At 38.2% G+C, this 9,012-nt stretch overlaps 1 protein-coding gene across 8 annotated transcripts in view; it reads left to right on the forward strand.

Annotated features, from left to right (window-relative positions):
- Numb (NUMB endocytic adaptor protein) overlaps positions 1 to 9,012 on the forward strand; it is a 123,782-nt gene that overhangs the window by 45,579 nt on the left and 69,191 nt on the right. For all 8 annotated transcript variants that reach the window (XM_028782169.1, XM_028782173.1, XM_028782170.1 and 5 more), the window contains exon 2: positions 315 to 450. The gene's annotated coding sequence lies outside the window, so the exon portion shown is untranslated. The remainder of the gene's footprint in view (positions 1 to 314; positions 451 to 9,012) is intronic.

Here is a 9,012-nt window from a genome sequence, read left to right on the forward strand (position 1 = left end):
GACTGTTTTCTCCTATACATTTTTATTTGTTTATTGTGGGGTGTGTGTGTATGTGTGTGTGTTTGTATGTGTGTGTGTGTGTGTACATGTGCAGGAAGAGTGCATACCATAGTGTTCATATGGAAGACAATGGAACACTTTGTGGAGAATCGATTCTCTGATTCTCCTGTGGATTCCAGGGATTGAACCACCAGGCTTGCACTTCTTCTTTCACTCTGCCTTCTTGCCATTTGCCTTTTTGTTTATGGAGCTAGATTATAAGGGGATTGAAATTGAAAAGATGTATCTATATTTAGAATTTCCTTTCCTTGCAGTTTTCAGATTTTGGAGCCTAAGGAATATTTTCCCGGGGAGACTGCCAGCACAGCCACCTTATCAACCAAGATCCTGATACATAGCCACAGACTGGAGTTCTGGTGGCCACAGTCCTCAAATCCCTTCTTAAGACAGGTAGGCAAAAGACAATGGAGAATGCTGGAAAAGTCCTTCCTTCCTGTTCTTTCTAAATTTTACTTTACATATATAGGTATTTTGCCTGCATAGATCCCTGTGTTGTATGTATATGTGTGTGCCATATGCATACCTCGTACCTGAGAAATCCAGAAGAGTGTGATGAATTTGGAACTGGAGTTAAAGGTGCTTTTTTTTTTTTTTTTTTTTTTTGAGCCACCATGTGGGTGCTGGGAATCATACCTGGCTCTAGAAGAGCAGTCAGTGCTCTCAGTGGCTAAACCATCTCTCCAGCACCCTTTCTGTTTTTGGTTAGATCAACTAGTTAACTGGCTTCAGATTTTTAACCTCTTTTCTTGGTACAAATGAAGCACCCCAAATATTAGGCAGTGGGTAATACAGTCTATTTTAAAGAATATTAAGTATTCTTAATATTTAGTGGTAAAACAGGATAATTTTGTTTCCTTTTTTGCATTTTCAAATTGTTTTTATGAATTGTGTGACAATTATTGATTTTATTACAAATTACTGTAAATTTAGTAGCTTTTAAAGCATTAACTATCTATTATCTGTTTTGTTTTAAGATAGGGTCTTACTCTGTAGCCTTGGCTGGCCTCTAACTTGCTACATAGCCCACACTGGCTTTCAACTCACAGCATCTCACCTACCTCTGCCTCTTGACTGCTGGGATAAAAGGTGTGTGTCACAACTGGCAAGCATGTTTGTTTTAATAATAGAATTCAGTGGGTTTGCTTGTCTTCGTTAACATGGTATGAGGTGGGGTAGCTAGGGGTGTGACTCAGTGGCTAAGAACTGGGATTATTTGAATGTTTGCTCCCTCCTGTGTCTGGTGGTGAACGTTGACTTGGCTGAGTGCTCAGCCTGGGCTGTTAGCCAGAACACCTACACTACACTTCTCCTTGTGACTGCTTGCTTTCTTACAGCATGGCTAACTAGATTCAAGAAAGAACATCCCAAGACAGGAGGGTGAAGGGACATGACTTACTTGACTTAGTTTGGAAGTCACATAGGATCACTTCATTCCATTTTTCAGAAGTTAAGAGTCTACGTAGGTTAGGAGAATTGGAAAGGGCCATGAGCCCCACCACTTGAAGGCAGGATTATCAGCAGCTCATTGTAAGAGCATTTGATAGGGAGTCAAGTGCTTTTGGGGATATAATTTTTCACAGCTTGTATTTTTAAAATTATATTTTTAAGTGTGTGTGGGGTGCACAAGTGCCACAGCACACGTGTAGAGGTCAGAGACAACTCTCAGGGGTCAGTCCTCTCCTACCATGGGCACTCTTGGGATTACAGTCAGGCTGTCAGGCTTGGCACCATGCACCTTTTCCTGCTGAACCATCTGACAGATCCAGAGAAATAATATAATGCATGAGGCTTTGGATTTGATCCCCAGTATTACCACTTGTAGATATGCAGATATGGTGGCACACACTGTAATCTCATGAATAAATAATAAATTAATAATCTCAGTAATAAATCTGGGAGGCAGAGGCAGGTGGATTATTGTAAGTTTGAGACCACTCTATATGCATAGTAAATTCTAGATCAGCCAGACTTACATAGCAAGACTTTGTCTCAAAGTATCTATATGTGTTTGTATGTAGGCATGCTCTAAGTGTCGGGTTGGGGCTGGAAAGATGATCCACTGGTTAAAAGCACTGGTTGCTCTTTCAGAGGACCCACGGAGTGGCTTATAACCATTTGTAATTCCAGTTCCAAAGGATCTGATGCCTTTTGACTTCCTATGGCACTAAACATGGTCATGATACAAATCATAATGCATGTAGAATACTTGTATACATGAAATAAAGTAAATACATATTTAAAAAAATTAAGCTGGGCAGGGTGGCACACACTTTTAATCCCAGTACTTGGGAGGCAAAGACAGGTTGATCTCTGAGTTCCAGTCCACCCTGCTCTACAGAGTTAAGTTCCAGGACAACCTGGACTACATAAAGAAACCTTGTCTTAAAAACAAACAAACAAGCAAACCAAACAGAGGAAAGCTCTTGGGGTCTCAAGTCTAGACAAAGAATCACAGGTAACTGGGGAATGCTGAGATTGGAAATAATAAATTGTCTTCTTGGAAGAGCAGCTCGCTTGGTTATCCAATACAAAGGACCCTGAGATCAGTATTATATATACTGAGCAGGTTGTATTTAGGAACACACATGCACACACACGCACGGATGCACGAACGCACACTTGCGCCATGTATTTGAAAGAGAACCAGTGGGTTCATGGGACGAGTTGGAGGAAAGAAATGGAAGAGGGGAAGTGATATAATAATAATATCAATTGTTTTTAATTTAAAAAGTAAAAACGAAAAAGTTTATTTTTAAAAACCAAAGGGGACACACACATATAATAAAAAAATAAATATTCCCTTAGAATTTGAGTTCTTCTTGTCTAGTGGAGTATGATTTTAAAGTAATTAGGGCTCTCAAGAGGAATAAAATACAAATATACATATTTTATAAAAGGATTATATTAGATTGTCTTACATAGTTGAAGTCTGTCTAGCCAGTTCAGCAGTGGCCCTGTACATGCTTAGACATCCAAGTGGCTTCTAAGTCTAATAAGTAAGAATGAGGGGTGAGAACAAGGGGCCTCAGCAATGCCTTCTGAGGGAGGCTGAAGGCCTAGAAGTTCCCACACAGTTACTGTGTGAGTCTGTACTGAAAGCCCAAAGAAACTGGACTCTGATGTTCACAAGCAGTGGCAACAGCAGTAGATGCACTCAACTACTCGGGAAGAATGGAGTTTGCACCCACGGCCTGGCTTTCTTCCACCTTTTGTTCCATCTCTCCACCCATCTCCCCAGGCCCCTTGCCTGTTAGAGGTGCCACCTATATTCAAGGTGGTTTTTTTTCCTTCCTTGGTTGATGCTGTGTATTCGAATCATCTCTAGAAATGCTCTCACAGACAGTCTTAGAAGTATGCTTTACTAAATGTTCTAGGTGTCTCTCCACCTAAGCAAGCTGATAGTCAAGGTTAACTATCAATATGTCTAAGTACAAAGAAAAAAGATTTTGGGTGTTATTTTGTGACAACAAAGTAATAAATACATAATTATAATTAAAAGCAGATACAAAGTACACAAACAAGACAAAGTATAAGATTTATAGCTTGGACTTTGTTTCTTTATCCCAAATATTCTAGTAATTTTACAGTCTAGGTGGATTTTTCCTCCTTACTTGAATAATTTAAGTTATTTGAGGAATTGGTGTCCAATTTTAAATTTGAAAAACTAGTGTCATCCACCAGGTTTTTTGTGTCTCTTTGCTTCCTTTGAGAAAACTATTTGCTCTCTTTTTAGAATTCTACAATCCTACTTGCTAAATTTTTTGTAAAGTAATTGTAAAAACATTTATTAATACAAGAAAACTTATAGAGTTGTGTCGTTGTTGGTTGGTTGTCTTGTTGATGAAAGTTACAATTATAGAAATTTCCTGTAACAAATTATACCTAGTTTGAATGCATCACTATGATACTGTTAGATAATGCGCCAATCATTACAGAATTCTATGTCCAGTTTTATATTTAGGTTTGTGGAAAATAAAGGAAGGTAAGGAAACATTTATCAGAATGGAAGGCTTCCTATCATTTTGTTTTAACTTTTATTTTGAAATGGTTTTAGATTCACAGAAGTTTGTAGCAAGAAGGCAGTGAAGTGCTCATTCCCTAGCTCTTCCCTGTGTACACTGTTACACAGCACACTGTCATAGGAGGAAATCAGACCAACAAGGTTGTACAGAGTAAATAGGATGTTGAGCATCTCTGTATTTATACTGATAATTCAGCAATGGTTTTAAATTACATTATGTGTGTGTATGTGTTAGACAAGAGACAGAGACATACATGCCTTAGTGAATAGATTAGGTCAGAGGACAGTGTGCATGAGGTTTTTTCTTCTACCATATGGACCCTAGGGATTGAACTCGGGTCCTCAGGCTTAGTGATATGTGCCCTTTATTTGTAGACCCTGCCCACAGTGGTGGTATTTTTCTAGTGCTATTTATATGTCAGTCAGGCCAAGTATATTTATATATGATGGTTTAGTTGTTCACATAATGCTATGACTTAGGTTATAGTTTTGTTATATCCCTTGCAGAAAAGAAAACCAAGGTTAATGTGTTTGTAAAGTTGTCCAAAGTAGTTCATCTAACCAGCAAAGACTTGCTGGAAATCGTTTTTCTCTTTCTATCCTGTGGCCCCATGGATCAGACTGAGGTTGGTTAGGCTCTGCTCTCTGGGCTCTGGCCCAGTTTTGATATAACAGTCTGTAGCACTCAGTGAGAGGTCTTTGACTAACTTCTTGTTGAATGTATATATTCAGACTTTACTTCTTTGCTGATTAGACACAAAATGAAACAAAAGGTCCACAAAAATACCATTGAGTTTCTTTGTGTTAATCATCTATGGGGCCTGCCCTGGAGTATAGTTGATATACCCAGTGAAATTCCATTGAGAAAACTGATTTTTCCTTTGCCAGCTGATCTCACTTGCAGATAGCTCCTTAGTTAGGGATAGGCCCTGTGTCTATCTCGTTACTTTTTATAATAACTTAGAGAGTCCAGTTAGTATTTCTACATGCTTACTGTTAGGGAGCTAGAGCGTGAACAGCCTAACCGTCACCCTACAGTCTTGGCTGACCAGCACCTCTGCTAATGGTTCCTAATTTGACAATGCTTCAGCCTAGGAGGAAGAGACTCCTGGGAGGGGCAGAAAGTCAGGTGTGCCCTTTAGTCTCTCAGAGCTGTCCCTCACTAGACCTGCCATCTCTTAGCAGCCTGAAGTTGACAATAGCTCCTTAGCTAGGGCGAGGGCCACTTACAAGTCCCTCTGTCATCCATGCTGGGTTGTTATCTGGCTTGATCTTATGCAGGTAACTGTAGCTGCTATAAGTTCATTCTGTACAAGCACAATTATGCAAATTGGTTTTCAGGTATAATATAACCGTTAAAGTTTAATATAAAGTTGTGGGATATAGTGGCATATGCCTCTAATCCCAGCACTCCAGTGACAGAAGCAGGCAGAAGTCGAGGCCAGCCTGGTTTATTTACATAGTTCTAAGACAGCCAGGGGTACACTGAAAGATCATGAGGGTTTTGTCTTATTTTGTTTGTTTGCTTGTTTTTGTTTCATTTATTTAAGCTTAAAGTTACTTAAAAATGTTTATAGTCTGTTTTTTCTCCCATGTCTATAATTCCAGCACTAGAATGGTACAGGCAGGAGAATCAGATGACCAAGGTCATTACTTGTATATAGCAAGTTTGAGACCAGCCTGGGCTGCATGAGACCTATGAATAAAACCTCACAAGGAGATTACATTTTACATTTTACAAGGAGGGAGTTTTCCTGAATGTTAGTTTTGGTGGCAGGTCTTCTTCCCCAAACACCTAATAGTTTTTTATCTTTCACTTGATTTCTTAAAGTCTCAGTGATTGGAACTGGGCTGAGTATTTACCAAATTCTTAGAAAAATCTTTGTGGGTCAGTAAATATTGTGAAACTTTGAAGTCTTTAGCATGACTACATATTTTTAGATTGGAGTTCTTTATTTCTATTTTCATCTTTCTGGCAGAATTTCCAGGTGGCGGTCAGTTAAGATGAAGTGCTTTCCTTCTAGAGTCCAGGAAGCTTCAAAATATGTTTCTCAAAATCCTTTCTTTGTGGTATGTGCTTACTAAACAGAGTAGCCACTGTATCTTAGTAAGGGAACTTATTGCCAAAACATCCACTAGAGCAGAAAACTGACTTGCGTAATGCTGATGAGTTGTTGTTGTTTTAAACCTATGAAATTATTAGCAACATTAGAGCACTGGACCAACCCTTTCCTTCTCTGGCGGTAGATAGGGCAGAGGTAGAAAAGAGGATTAGAAAGGATACTGAACTGCTATAAAGGATTAAGTAATACAGTAAATGAATATTTAATTATCTGTAGTCATTTTGATCAAAGCCTTTCATTAAGTATAATTTGAAGGCCTCTAAAAGTAGCAGTTCCCAAGTCTAATTGTGTTGACCATATACTTACTGGTATGATCAAACTCCCAATGGCCAGCCCCTTGGTGGCACACACCTTTAATCCCAGCACTCTGGAGGCAGAGGCAGGAAGTTCTCTGACTTCAAGCCTAGCCTGGTCTACAGAGTGAGTTGCAGGATAGCTAGGGCTGCACAGAGAAACCTTGTCTTTAAAAAAAAAAAAAAAAAAAAATCAAAAATCAAATATTTAACTGGAATGTTCTTAATAGACAGCTTTTTAAATTTTGCCTTAATTTTGAAGGATCTGTTTATGAGACATGATTATCAGAATTACAACTTCACACTCATTTTCTTTCAACCTTTTAAATATATCATTCTATTGTATTCTTAGTTCATTGTTTTGATTACAGAAGCAATGCTTTGTTTTCAGTAATGCACCTATGTGTTTGCTTTATGTTTAAGATACTTGAGGCCCCTTGTTGCTACTTATCTTTTGCCAAGTTTGCACTACCTCTTCTAATGTTTCAGCCATTTTCTTCTGTATCATAGATACTGGTATGTTAAATCTTTCCTTGAGTTCCCAGTGTCTTCATGCAGTTTTCCTTTTAAAAACAAACAAACAAACAAACAAGCAAAAAACAAAAGCCCCAAGTTCTCATATGTTCCAGGCAGGCCTCCAATTATTCCAAGCTGTGTAGTCAAGAATGACCTTATATTTCTGATTCTCCTGCCTCTACCTCTGTGGTGTTGGGCTTGTAGTCCTGTGCCACTATACCTGTTTTATGCAGTGTTGGAGATTGGACTCAGGGCTTCCTATGTTGCTAGGCCAGCACTCTATCAACTACACTTCATCCCTAGCTGTATGATGCTGTTTTCTGTACTTTCCAGCCTTTTTTCCCTCAGGGCTTCAACTATTTTGTACAGATGTACTTTCTAGTTCACTTAATGTCCAATCTACTGCTAAAGGCACCTGTTATATCGCTAATTATGTAATATTTTTTTAGTTCTAGAATTCCAAGATTCTTTGTTGTTTGTCTTTATAGATTCCTATTCTCTGCTAAAATTCTTATTTTGTCACCTGTTTTCCTGAACATACTAATCATAGTTATTTTCAAGATTATACTTGGTAATTACAGTGTTTAGATCCTTTTGGGATTTTTTGTTTTATTTGTTTTTATGTTGTCTGCTTTTTCTCTTGGCTTTTAGTCATTTGCTCCTCTCTTCTACTTTCCCTAGTACTTTTAGAAATGCCTGTCAGAACCGGTATAGGAGGAATCTAGATGCTCCCAATGGTTTGGTTCCTTGAGGAGGATCTAATTTTCTTCTGATGCTAGTTAAAAGGAGAAGCAAGTGACCTCGATGCATTGTAGGACTGAGGTGGCTGAGCCTTTGTTTTAGGCTTTTCAAGGGCTGGTTTAAATCCAGTTTCCACTTAACTTCAAGCATTGCCCTTCAGAGGTATCAAATGGAATCCTGGGGTGTTTGCCAGGACCTTTCATTTTGGCAGATCTTGAACTCTTAATTTTTTCTCTCTTAGTCAATCTGAAAGTTACACACACACACACACTCACACACTCACACACTCACTCACTCACTTTTGGCCTCTACCTTGCTTCATCTGCGTAGGATTCACTAAATTACTCTGAGAACAGAAGCAATACAAGATGTCTAGAGTTATTTTCCTGTGGTTTCTTTCTCTCTGGATTTTTATCCCCTGTGCTGGCTAGTCTTAAGTCAGCTTGACATACAAACTAGTTATCTGAAAGGAGGGCACCTCAGTTGAGAAAAATGGCTTCATAAGATCTGGCTCAAGTACCGTCTCTTAATCTTATCAACTTTTGATTCTTAATATTAATAACTTGTAAAATAGCAAATTAACATATATTGATCATTAATTTGCTGTATGAGAATTCTACCCTTATACAACTTACACTCTTGTAGGGAAAACAGATACTGAGTACTTACTTAAAATTATAATAAATAGTAAAGGAGAGGTTCATAGCATTATGAACATTTAGAGGTAACTGGCCTGGTGACAGTGTGGAGGTAGTTAAAGGCAGCTACTTGAAGAGGTGGTACTCCAGCAGGACTCTGAAGGATATACAGATCAATTTCAGGGAAAGTAATGGCTTGTGAGAACTATGGATTGCAGACTTTGAGATGAGAATCTTGAAAGATTTAAAGCTTCAAAGAAGGCTGAGATGGTTGTTGGCCTGATGGGTAAAGGCTAAGTCATGCTAAACTTTGTAAGCCATAGTAAAGATTTTTTTACAGTTTCCCTTTTTTTTTTTCCAGCTCTAATCTGATCATTAATCTAACTCTACTTTTTCCTTAGTTTCCTCTGCCTCAGACAGATGAATTTATTCTATAGAATTATATTAGGTATCTCTTATTGATAAAATTCTAAATTTGGTACTATAGTAGATTAAAGAAAATGTGGATATTCTGCACTGCTGGAGCTTATACATAACTGTATCATCAGCCTAGACACTTTAAGTTTACTGAGAAGAGCAGCTCCATGACTTCTTCTTTTTTTTTTTTTTTTTTTTTTTTT

The sequence above is a fragment of the Grammomys surdaster genome, unplaced genomic scaffold (assembly GCF_004785775.1).
Source record: "Grammomys surdaster isolate TR1022 unplaced genomic scaffold, NIH_TR_1.0 721, whole genome shotgun sequence".
NCBI classification, from domain to species: domain Eukaryota; kingdom Metazoa; phylum Chordata; class Mammalia; order Rodentia; family Muridae; genus Grammomys; species Grammomys surdaster.